The sequence below is a fragment of the Kogia breviceps genome, chromosome 11 (genome assembly GCF_026419965.1).
Source record: "Kogia breviceps isolate mKogBre1 chromosome 11, mKogBre1 haplotype 1, whole genome shotgun sequence".
NCBI classification, from domain to species: Eukaryota; Metazoa; Chordata; class Mammalia; order Artiodactyla; family Physeteridae; genus Kogia; species Kogia breviceps.
Genome location: NC_081320.1, coordinates 91,110,467 through 91,122,791, shown reverse-complemented (window position 1 = coordinate 91,122,791; position 12,325 = coordinate 91,110,467).

Below are 12,325 nucleotides of genomic sequence, written 5' to 3'. Positions count from 1 at the left end.
TAGCACAGGGAACTATATTCAGTATCTTATAATAATTTATAATGGACAAGAATCTGAAAAAGAATATATATATATATACACATATATATAAAAGTGACTCACTTTGTTGTACAGCAGAAACTAACACAACACTGTAAACCAATTATACTTCAACTAAAAAATGCAGATGATAATAGTCCCATAGAGAGGATGTTATTGTATATAGAGGAGGGAGAGAGGAGATAATCAATGTCTCCCTCCTCTATAGAGAAGAATCAACATCAGGAGGCAAAGAGGGGCTCGGAGAAAAATAAGTCGAGAAGCACATTAGGACGGATTATCCTTAGGCAGGAGAAGCAAGAGAAGTTCCACCATTTGTACTGTAACATAAACAAGGAATTTGAAAGGAACGTACTTAAGTTGGGAGGTAGCAGGAACATTTTCTAAGACTGACTACAGCTCTTCAGGCTGCTGTTTCCTTTCTGGACCTAGTAAATCAATGGGTCCAGTAAGGATGTGCATTCATCTCTCTTCTTTCTTTTTTTCTTTTTTTTTTTTTTTTTTTGTGGTATGCGGGCCTCTCACTGTTGTGGCCTCTCCCGTTGCGGGGCACAGGCTCCGGATGCGCAGGCTCAGCGGCCATGGCTCACGGGCCCAGCTGCTCCGCGGCATGTGGGATCTTCCCGGACCGGGGCACGAACCCGTATCCCCTGCATCGGCAGGCGGATTCTCAACCACTGCGCCACCAGGGAAGCCCTATCTCTCTTCTTTCTAACAAAATTCTAATAAACACTTGGAGTAGTAGCAAGAAAACTGGGGTAGAAAGCATGAAATATGCTTTCCAGTCATGATGCTACCATTTTGGGGGCTTTCACCTCTGAATATAACGTAATCTGAGATGTACAAAAATGTTTCCATATAGCACAGTGCTTGAACGCAACAGCGATCCATGGGAATGGATGCAAATTCTCTACCTGCCTGATAGTGTTGTGGTATGGATAAGTAAAATAATGAGTGTAAGAGTGCTTCATCACAGAGTTGGCAAAATCTATATCCAGGTATAGGATTACTGGTTTCTTTGTTTTTTTCCTTAGAGAATCTACATTTCAAAACAGTTTTTTTTTAAAAGAGGAGAACAGCCAAAGCATTAACTTAGAGCACACCAAAGTGTGGGAGGCTGGGCGGGGCGGGAAGGAGAGCATGCAGTCGATTCCTCTACTGCACATTCAGAGAGTAAACAGCAAGTTTGGGAACTGAGGGCTATAGCCTTGAAACCACCCTGGCAGACAGGCAACCCAGCCAATGAGAGCAGCGCCCAAAGGAAGAGGAGCAGGAGCGGCCTTCAGGGGCTTCCCGGGGCTTCCCTGGTGGCGCAGTGGTTGAGAGTCCGCCTGCCGATGCGGGGGACACGGGTTCGTGCCCCGGTCCGGGAAGATCCCACATGCCGCGGAGCAGCTGGGCCCGTGAGCCATGGCCGCTGAGGCTGCGCGTCCGGAGCCTGTGCTCCGCAACGGGCGAGGCCACAACAGTGAGAGGCCCGCGTACTGCAAAAAAAAAAAAAAAAAAAAGAAAGAAAAAAAGAGTGGCCTTCAGCCAAGTATAGATCTCACTTTCTAATCTGAGATGTACTTAAACCTCACCTCGCTTCCCCTCTTGGCATATATCCTATCTTTAAAACAGGAGACAGCGCTCTGTGCGAGAAGGAGGTGAGTCTCAGGAAACATTATTAATGACCCACCCCTAACCTTCAGCCAGCAGAAGCGCAGCTGCCCAGAATTCTCTTATGAATCTGCATGGGGTTTGTCCAGAACACTGCATTTCCTATAACTACCTCCACTCGATTCACCGTCATTGTATGAACAAGGACAACAGTGAGACTCTATCCTTTCCCACTTGACTCCAACCCTCCTCTAGTACGGCTTCTCAAGCTCATTCACTACTTACTTGCTGCCTGGCAAGGTCAGTGCTCAATAAATATTTGATGAATAAAGAATGAATAATGAACGAATGAGTAAATGAATGATCATTCTATGAACACCACCCTGTATTGCACGCTGGCGAACGACAGGACACTTAAGCTTGGCCCCGGCCTACGCGAAACTCAGCACACGAACAATAACAGGAGCGCGGTGACTTACCATGAGCCAGCCTGGTTTGGCCCCGTCAGACCTTGAACAGTTCTCATAATCAGTGTACGCTAAAGCTGTGTAAGTGGAAGGTGGGTTCAGATCAGTCCAGCAGCTTTTTTTTTTTTTTTTTTTAATTTATTTATTTTTTGTGTGATATGCGGGCCTCTCACTGTTGTGGCCTCTCCTGTTGTGAAGCACAGGCTCCAGATGCGCAGGCTCAGCGGCCACGGCTCACGGGCCCACCCGCTCCGCGGCACGCGGGATCCTCCCGGACCGGGGCACGAACCCGCGTCCCCTGCATCGGCAGGCGGACTCTCAACCACTGCGCCGCCAGGGAAGCCCAGTCCAGCAGCTTTTTAAGCACAGTGTCAGAGGAACGCTCACGTTTATCCCCTCCCTGTCACTCCTCTGTTTTGATGTTGGAGGAACTGCGTCTCTTAGATGAACGGTGTATGAAGAAAGCCTATAGCAATAATAACTAAAACTGACTGAGCATTTACTACTCTTCTAAGCATTTCACATATATCCATTTGGTCCTTTCAGAGGGTTCAGGAATTTTATAACCTCCATTTTACAGATACAGAAAATGAGACAAAGAGAGGCTAAGATACTTGCCCAAGCCATACAGATTATAAGTGGGAGACCTAGGAATCAAACCTAGGCAGGCCAATGCCCGAGCCTGCGCTCGCAACCACTACAGTTTACTGCTCTGAGAGGAGAGAGGAGGAAACAGCAGCACCCCTGAGGATAATGAAGCTTGGACTAGACTTCAGAGACAAACAAAGCAAGTACACACTCAAGGGTAAACGTGTCTTGTTGAAGGCTGTATTTTTGCAAGATCACACGGAACTCTTATTATGCACAGGGCGCCCTACAAGGCACAGTGAGATGGTAACAATCAGCAACAACTGAGTACCTGCCATGACCGTTACATATATTCATGCCAATCCGGAAAACATCTTGTATTTTACAGATGAGGAAAGTGAGACTCAGATACTAGAGCAGGTCACATAGCTGGCCTGGCAGGGACCGGATTCAAACCCAAGTCTGTCTGACTCTGCAACACCCGAGCCCTTCCATGGTAGCACATGGCTCTCCGGGAGAGAGATGAAGGTGTCCTGCTTCCCGAACTGGATTCTTGAGATGCTGACGGTGGCACATGGTAGTGTGTCCTGGGTTATCCTCCCTACTCCCGGGTTTTCCTGCCGGCCTCCTTTCAGGCTACTTACAAGCTAAAACATGACAGTCCAGTGGACAGTCCACACCTGCATAACCCAGATATCCACTGAGGTATCCTGTCTCTTTCCATTTCTAATGAAACTGGCTCAAACATCCTTCTCCATGTAATTGTCACTCCATATCTTCCCAATATCTCCAAGAAGTTTGGGTGTCTCCTGAGCATGTACAGACTTCTCTTCCAACATTCCCTCATGAAATAATGTCAGGAAGTATAGGGAGCTTTTCCACCCAGATCATGGCTTGCCCACCTCCAATTAGGAAACTTCCACCCTCATTTTCTTACTGGATGCTGGAGACATTTCTTCCCACCCTCCGCTCTACGGTGATAACATCCATACGGGGTCTCTTCAAACCCGGGGAAAGTTTCTTATCTTCTCATTTGTCCAGGACAGTAGCTTGAAGCCCAGCTTTGTCTCCCAACATTCCTCTTCACCCTTGGAGTCAGACCGCTCTCCTGGAACTCTGACCTCCAAACACTAAGAAGTATTATTATGGAGGGTCACTGTCTACTCTCTCAGAGTCTTTACCTCCAAAAAAGAAATAGAAAGCTCAAGCAATGAGCTGGCTCACTACTACAGAAATAGATGGCTTAGTTTTCCAGCCTACTTGCATATTCTCATCCTTCCCAAGCCTCAGCTTCCACATGACTCAAGCCAGATTCTCTTGGCATAAGCAGCGTTTCCTTAGAAACATCCATCATCATTTCCCACAGTCAGAACAAAGGACAATTCTTCTCATCAGAATTCCAGGATTCTGCCCCACAGGTACTCCCCATGGGACACTGAGCAATACTGTCTTCCACGGCTGGGTTCAGCCCCATCACACCCATCACGACGTCCTGAGCCATTACCAGCATACACCCCAAAGACTCAAGTACAGAGAGCAATTTGTGAGTGTGGTCACCAACCATGTTCTGAGGACTACATCCTCCCCAAAGTGTAGGTGGGAAGCCTATTCATCTCTGCTCTCCAGGTCCTTTAACCGTCAGGAACTCAACCTCAGGTGGCTAAATCAAACCCATCCCAACATCTTCTTCCCCAGTCAGAGCTAGAGCTTCCAGTGCTGGTGTTTTGTCCCAGGATATTCCCTGAGAGTAAGCAACACCAACTCCTTCTCCCCTTTGCCTAAAATTAACCTTACTAATCAGGGAATTGGAGAAATCCCCCAGTTCTACGTAGCAGTTCATATTCTTCCAGCAGAATTATACCATAAATAATGATAGCCACTCACTCCAATCGCCCTTTGGACCAGTATATCTATTTTAAAACACATTCAGAGGTCTTCAGTGAGCTAGTACATGGTTCAGAAAACAAGCTGACATGCAGATAGTTCTAGCCATACTTCTGAGAAAACTTGCTTCCATAGAATCTAAGTAGATTCTACCCAAATTACTGACTTCAAGTAACATGCAAGTATGAGTAAGCATCCCAGAGTCATTGAGAGAGATAGTTGACATGTTGAGGTTGCAGATGGATTGCGTATACAGTTTCATGGGTTTCCTGTCAGTTGGCTTTCCCTCCCTGCCTCACAGATCCTGCAGCACTGCAGCGTCTCCATAGTATAGTCACTGTTCACAATTCCCAATCCTTCTCTCCAGTGCCTGAGAATACCCACTCTTACACGTTGCATATGGCCTCTCTCAAATTAGGTTTGCTAATGTTGTGGTTCCCAATGTGAGTCCATTCACCTGAAAATTCTTGCTCCGTTGTTTGATCAACAGCAAGCATATTTGCTGTGGAACTCCTAAGCCCTCCTGGACAACAAGAAATGCAAAGAAAGTAAGGACACAGAGATTTTGGTTTCCGAGATTCTTTCATGCCTAATTGGCTAGAGGATTTTTTTAGCTAAAATGTTTGCAAAATGCTGCATATAACTGATGATCTGTGTGAAATATGGAGAGAGAGATTAAACTATGAGGATAATCTCAGGATTGTTTCATAAATTCCCTCTGACTTTGGGCTGGTATTCCAAGGATAAGTACAGCGTCCAGGTTGGTTAGTATGTCTTCTCCTGTGTCATGAAACCCTTTGGCAGCCATCGTAAGAACATGATAGGCTGCATCTTAGAGTAAGAATTTTGTGGAAAATAGAGTTGGGTACTGTAAAGTGAAAGCTCGCTGACAAAAATTATAAACTGAGTGTTATTGGATGTGTTCTATCTAATGAAAAAGGCTCAAACCCATTTTTTTCCAGTAATAAACTCAGGGGTAAGGAGGAGAGCAGTTGGTTTGTGACTCAATTCTTGATCTTAGTCATAGTTTCCATAATATTAGTTGAGGTTTCTTTTCTTTTTTTCTTTTTTTTTTTTTTAATCATACTATCATCCCCTCAGTGGTATCCTTGTTATTCAATATGTTGACTCTGGTGTAGAATGCACCCCTTTTCCTTGATACCACAATCTCTTCATCTTACTCCAGTAATAAACAAACAAATAAATGAATAATGAATGAATACAAAAATAGAAGATACAAAACAGACTTGTGTTGTTCTTATGCACTGAACTGCAGCCCCCCACACCACATAATATGTTGAAATGTCAACCCATAGTACCCTTGTATGTGACTTTATTTGAGTGTAGGGTCTTTGCAGATGATCTAGTTAAGATGAGGTCATTAGGGTGGATCCTAATCCAATCTGATTATACCCTTATAAGAAAAATTTATACACAGAGACAGAAATTTGGACACAGAAACAGAGACATATAGAGGCATGATGACGCGAAGATGCAGGGAAATCAACATATACAAGCCAAGGAATAACTAAGGTTATCAGGAACTAAGGGAGAGGAATGGAATAGATTCTACCTCATAGCCCTCTGAAGGAATCAGCCCTGCCAAAACCTTGATTTTATACTTCTAGCCTCCAGAACTGTGAGACAGCAAATTTTTGTTAAGTCACCCGTTTCTGTGGTACTTTGTTACAGAAGGCCCAGGAAACTAATAGAGCTGAGTAGCAGATTTTACTGAACATTGACACACTAGCACAGCAGGAAGTTGGTTTACATGGTCATGATAATAACACCTAAAATTAAGTATTAAACATTCCTCCTCTTTTAATAACGCTCAACTATCTCTGTCATTTTAGGCAACAGTTCCCTTTTCCCCTTGCTCCTCCCTCCCCCTCTCCTTTGCTAAGATGCAGGCATACATTTCTTTTCATTTGCAAAGCAAAGAGATATAGCTGTCCCTCCTGATTTCTGGACTCCAATCAATCCATGGTTTTAAGGTCTCACCCTCCAACTTCAAATAGCTAATGAAGGCATTTACCTGAACAAAGAGTATCATCTCCCTTCATCTCTTCCCCCTGAAGCACTCTCCTTCTTTATTACTGAGTAGGTATTTCTAATAGACTCAGTGCAGCCCATATACCACATGCTTATCTGAGTGTCTAGGCTTATGACCCATGTTAAGGGCAGAGAGACTCTCTCTGTGGTCTGAAGCACTCACTTTAGAGAATCAAGCTGGTTACATGTTTCCAGAAGAGATACCAGAAGAGAAGCCATCTCTCAGATGAGAGCTCTGTTCCTATTTATTTCCTCCTCTTCCATTCAGCTGCTTTGTAAATCTCTCTCTTGCATAGCACATCTTTGTTTCTATCAGTCCACATATCCTTCATGGGAGCAGTTATCTGATTGCAATTTAGAAAGCCAGACAGCACAGAAGAAGCCCAATGTTAATCTCTCAAAGTTCTTAGACATTAATTAGAACAGATACATAAAAATATGACTTGCTGTTTTCTTGCACTAGCAGTTTAATACCCCATGCAATTGTCTTCTTCTCACTTTCTTCACTCTCTTTCCTTTCCATCACAGCATAAGAGTAGGTTTGTGAACCTGTAATTCTTCACTCCATCAATGTAATTTTCTTCTGTAACCTTGGCTGTGGGTAAGTATTCATGATTCTTCATTCTTTTTCCACTTTAGAGGATATCAGAATCAATGGGGCACTATTTTCTACCAAGTGCTGCACCTAAACAAAACCATTCAGCAACTCCTTCTATCGTTCACTTCAAGTCGACACAATGAAAACACGTTAGGGGGTCATGAGGTAGAGACAGTAATCCTGAATTAAGAATCAGAAGGCCAGGGCCTAGGGCTTCTCTGGTGGCGCAGTGGTTGAGAGTCCGCCTGCCGATGCACCGGACGTGGGTTCGTGCCCAGGTCCGGGAAGATCCCACGTGCCGCGGAGCAGCTGGTCCCGTGAGCCATGACCGCTGAGCCTGCGCGTCCGGAGCCTGTGCCCCGCAACGGGAGAGGCCGCAACAGTGAGAGGCCCACGTACCGCAAAAAATAAAAAAAAAAGTCCTGGGTCTGATTTTTTTTTTTTATTCTGTGTTATTTTTGGCAAGTTACTTAATTTCTCAAGATCTCAGTTTTCTTACCTGTAAAACAGAGATTATAATAACACATACCTTGTTCTTTCCTCCACTTTAATAAAATTTTCTTGCTCCTCATGTAGAATGAATTTTGATCCATATTCCTGCTTTAACCTATCTCTATCCAATCCATCACCAAATGCATCTGCTTCTCAAATTTCCCATAAATTGTCCAATTCCAAATTGTACTGCTAAAACTCTAGTCCACGTGGCACAATCTCTTGCCAATAGCGTTAAATGTTTTCTCTATTTGATATCCATTGAATTTCTCCAAGACATTTTCAGGAGTATTTTTTTTAAATATAATTCAGACCATGAAACTTCCCAGATTGAAAACCCTTTAAAAATGTTTTCCAGGGTCAGCTATGCTTTATTTACAAATATCTCAATCAGTGATGGCAACCTAGAGGCTTGAGCCTCTGTTTGTTTTCCCTGAAGAGTATTTCAAGAGGATTTTAATTAGATCCCCACGTTTATAAATCAGGAGATTTCATATAAAATTCAGATTCCCCAGTCTCTTGGAAAATTAGAAGATTTGGTCGCACTATGACGGATTTCCCGTGGCGACAAGAAGTTGGAACAGAGTAGTTATTTCAAACTTGGATAAGACATGCCTCTCCCAGTTTGCAACACCATCAACCATTATTGTCTTCTAGGGGGCCCACTTCACTGAAGAATATACCTTGCTGGTTTCAATATGCATTTGAGTTTTTAACCTCTAGTCTCGATCAATTGAGCTGGATTTTTCCAGTCTATGTCAAGTTCCTGGCCCAATCCTAGAAATGACTTTCTCAAGACTGGCATGTATCCACAGCTAGACATATTGACATAGAGCTTTCTAAGTCTTTATTCTAAAAAACACGTAGGACAAAGGCTCATTGGGGAACTGACAAATGTACGTGTATAAAAATCTTTCATAAAAATCATACCACACCCCTCTTTAAATGGCCAGAATCCAAATACCTGATAATATCAACTTCTGGCCAGGATGCAAAGCAACAGAAACTCTCATTTATTGCAAAATGAAACAACTATTTTTGAAAGACAATTTTGCAGCTTCTTATAAAACGAAACACGGTCTTACCATACTATCTAGTAATCATGCTCCTATGTATTTACCCAACTGATTTTAAAACCTAGGTCCACACAAAAATCTGAATACAGATATTTATAGTGGTTTTGTTCATAATAACCGAAAACCAGAAGCAACTAAGATGTCCTTCAGTAGGTAAATGGATAAGCAAAATGCGGTACATTCATACAACAGAATATTATTCAATGATAAAAATAAAGGAGGTTTGAAGCCATGAAAAGACATAGATGAATCTTAAGTGTTTATTTCTAAGAGGAAGAAGCCAATTTGACAAGGCTACATACTATATGATTCCAATCATATGGCATTCTGGAAAGACAAAACTATAGAGATAGTAAATAGATTAATGGTAAATCAGCTTGCCTCTAAGTTGAATGAATAATAAAATGAAGCAAGAAAAAGCTTTTCCAAGGATTTGTCCTTTTCTCCTAGCTAAGGGTACCCGTCCCTTTGCTGCTGCTGCTGCTTACCTGGGATCAACTCTATTAGTGGCCTCCAACATCCAATAGCTTCAATGTGTGTACTCTCTGGGAAAAACTGGACTAAAAAATATAACTTGAACTTAATGCTACAATCACTACACCATTTTATAGAGAGTTTAGAATCCACCCAAGAGGAGAATTTCTCTGAAGAGTAGATTTCTTGTCTGTTTTCTTACCCACTTTCAAGCAGAGAAGCTTACCACCTGCAGAGAGACACTGAAGATAGCTCTTGGCCCTCTTAAAGATTCAGGAGGAAGATAGTGAAAGACAGAAATGGGATGGAGACAATCGACAACTTTAGAGGTCAAAAGTAACACTGCAATGTAAAATGTAGCCTTATAAATGTTACCTTCTAGACAACCAAAGTAGCCACTACCTCTCCCTTGAGGAACAGCTACTAAATGGTAGAGAGAGAGGCAGAAATTTCTTCCCTAGTACTTCCCTGAGTTGGAAAAACATGAGGAGAGAAGAAGGGCTTCCCATCCATTCCTGTTTGGCCCAGGCCAAAGGAATTTTGCCATTTCATATATAAGCGTGGATAGCAAATGACAAATGAGGTTTGCAGCAGAGATGTTGCATAGTAAATCCCTGATGGAAGATTTGCAATGACCTGATGCAAAATCTGTAATGATGGTGGGAACAGAGAAGTCCCCATATGTTTATGCTGTTCATGTTATGAGGATTTTTTTGTCTCTCCTTGCTTGCCAACCTCCGACCGTCTCTGTCTCACACCCACCTACCCTCTACATATACACAGAAACAAACTGAGGACAGCTCTGTAGCTTCAGTTGGACAAAGAAGAAAGCACACTCCTGAAAGCACATTGCCAGGAGAGGTCTTTGGTCATCCATATCCGGAAGAGAACAAGAGGCTTCTGAACCATATATGGTGACCAACTGGCCAGGTTTCCCTGGGACTGAGGGGTTTCCCAGGAGACAGGACTTTCAGAGTTAAAATTGGATAAGGCCCAGGCAAATCAGGATAAGCCAGGTACCCTAACTCAGGCAAGTTGAGGAACAGTTCTTATCCTTTGCTATATCAGACTTATCCCTGAGGCTTTAGGTTAAAGGCAAATACGAAAAAAGCCAAATTGCTCCTTGCCCAGCATGACTGGGATTCTTTGCGCTCCTTACTCTGGGTCAAGGAGAGCAGTACACTAGGTCCGTCTTGTGTATCTGCTGACAGATCTTCAGGAAAGAAAAGAACAAGATTATAACAGAGACTTACAGCCTCTAAAGTACTTTTTACGACCTCCTCCCGCTCCCATGGCTACAAAAGTCAAAGTTGGTAGGAATGCTCTGTGGAAATCGCACATCCCTATGTTCACAGAGTCAGGTCAAGATATCTAGACTCAGAAACGGAAGTGGATCCTGAGAAGGCAAAAGAAAATACGTCTTGGTGAGGGAGAGAAGGCAGCAAAACAAAGAGGTGATTCCTTTATCAAACAAACAGATAACGTGAAGAAGGCAGAATAAATTACATTAATGCACTTCAAAGAAAATACAGCATCTTGAGAAAATGGGGGAAACTGGATAAGAATGAGGAAAAACGTCAAGATAGGAGACGACAATTCTGTAAATTTTCCCAAGACAAAAGCAACAAGCACCTTAGCCAAATTATATTTAAAATAAGAAAAATCTGCGTGTGTGAAGATAAAAGTTTGGAAGGCAATGAGGGTCAAGGCGATGCAAAGATAAATCATGCCAGACAAATGATTACTCTTAATATGGGTATTACAAAGAAAGAAGAGCAATAACTGCAATAGATCTTGATCTGTATTAATTGCTTGACCTTGTCTAATGAAATCACATTTGAAACATTAATTGAAATCGTCTCAAATTAAGGCAGAAATTGCCAAGAAAGCTTTGTGGGAAACGGTAATTAACTGGGTCTCTTGGGAGCTAAGTGGTTAGATGACATTAAGTTTGGTGCTGGGTCCAGCTCAGTTTGTGTTTTCAGTAAGGATGTATTGAAGGCAACCACAATGACTGAACTACGAGCCTCAGCCTTACTTAACTGGGGGTGGGAGGGTGAGGGAATTGAGTGGGGAGTTGGTGAAAGACATATTCATGAAGACAGACAAATCCCTTAGCATCCATCTACCCGCAACAGGTGAGCACCTGCAGCACAAGTCGTTTAATTCTGGACCAGCATTTCACATAGGTTAAAGGATCTGTAGTTCCCATGACAACACTGGGGTTTTTTTATGACTATGGGTGTTTCTGAAGAGTTTTGTTGTGAAAGAACTATCTAGAGGTCTAGAAAGTCTATTTTTTTAAACAGGGAAAACAGTACCTTGCCATACATAGAGAAACACTATAATCATTAACTTGAGATATCTGTTCTTTGTGACTCTCAGTAATTTTTCACCAACATGTATACTCAACTGCATGTACTCCCTAACAAAAATCACATATAAACTAGCTTCCCCCCTGCTCTTTGGAGCAGTTCCTCAGAGCTCTCTGAGAGGCTATCTCCCAGTTTATAGTCCTCAATAAGACCCTGAATAAACCTTTATTTTCACACACACACACACACAAAGTACCACTGGTTGTTTGTTGTTAGTGTTGTTTTTCTGATGGGAATGTAATAAAGAAAACAAAAGGAATTTGAGAAAAAGAAAAAATAATTGCTCGAACAATTTCATGGAGTAGACAGAAGTATTGAATCCCTTATAAGAGCATTGAGAGTTTCTACCTAGTAAGGGAGAATATTTGGGAAGGATGCACGGGTAGATATGTGGGATGGGTATGAGAGAGGCCTCTTCTGACTTCTCTGTTTTCAGGGATATGGAGCAGTGTCAGTGGGCTGTGGCCTACGGACAGGCACTGGTCCACCACCCATTGTTTTCTGGCTCCCAATAAAATGAGGACATAATTGAGAGTATGTGTTTAGAAAGTATTATGACAAATTGTCAGAGTATTCTTATGCCTGCTGAATCTAATATTAAAAATCTAAGGTTCGTTTTTTTGGTCTGTTCTTGTTTTCTTCTTTTCTTTTTTTGCACATCAGAATAAACACTTATAGTAT